We start from the raw sequence: 1,018 nt of genomic DNA, 5'->3' as shown, positions 1-1,018 counted from the left end.
GATTTTTAATCAGAAATGAAATGATGAAATTGTTTGTGAGTTCTAAAAATTAATTGCTATAATTATTCCATTGCGATTGCGGCACAGGAGCTTGCCTCAGAAAAAATCCATTATACATTACGGTATTTTATGAGACAAATGCCTCTGGAGTCTTGTCTGCCATTTAAATGATTACAGTTCTTTATGAAAGAACATTTTACGTACAGCAATAATGTGAATTTGTTGATTATCAATTATGTGAATATTGGTGTGTATGAGATACATGCAATGTTCTAGCTGTGTTCAACAGGAAATTAAAAAAAAAATAGGAATCCGTATGTGCATGCCCACTATTAGTACTGCAACCAGAGTTCATTTTTTAAAACTTTAATGGTCCGGAAGAACACACACCTAAATTATATATCGATGGAAAGAGGAAAACGTGTATAATAAGAAAAGTTGGGTCGTAAAAATCCAGAGTGGTCACAATTTTGTGAAATTGAGGTCAAAGGTCAGACCTAAAAATATCAACAATTCAACCACAAGGACAAAAAGGAGAAACTTTCTGATATTTATTCAATAGAATGCTACAAAAACGATTCAATCATAAGCATATGGTATAAACGATGTTAAAACGACAATTTGACTACTTATATGAAAAGCTGCCATTAAAAAATGGCGTTGATTTGGAACCTTCTGATTTTTTTCCATTTAAGACATAGCAAAAGAAGAAGTGGCCTTGACCTTTTCACATCCATAAACTTTCATATTGTGTATAGTATTTCACTATAGTATATTACAGAATTATTTTCTAAAGTATAAAACACCAGTTTATCAAATTATTTCAATATTTTTTCTGTCATTGAAAAAAACAAAGTTCAAGCGCTGAAACAGTGTTTTTAATTTTGCATCTTAAAGGTTGTGTATTTTGTGAAAATTAGTATCTAGTTATAGATAAATACATATTGTGTATTTGCAAAGTCTAGACAGAGCAGTTATAACACAAAATATACTATAGTCACACGAGGCGAATGCGAGG

This window comes from Mytilus edulis, chromosome 3, assembly GCF_963676685.1.
Source record: "Mytilus edulis chromosome 3, xbMytEdul2.2, whole genome shotgun sequence".
NCBI classification, from domain to species: Eukaryota; Metazoa; Mollusca; class Bivalvia; order Mytilida; family Mytilidae; genus Mytilus; species Mytilus edulis.
This window is presented reverse-complemented; position numbering follows the sequence as displayed.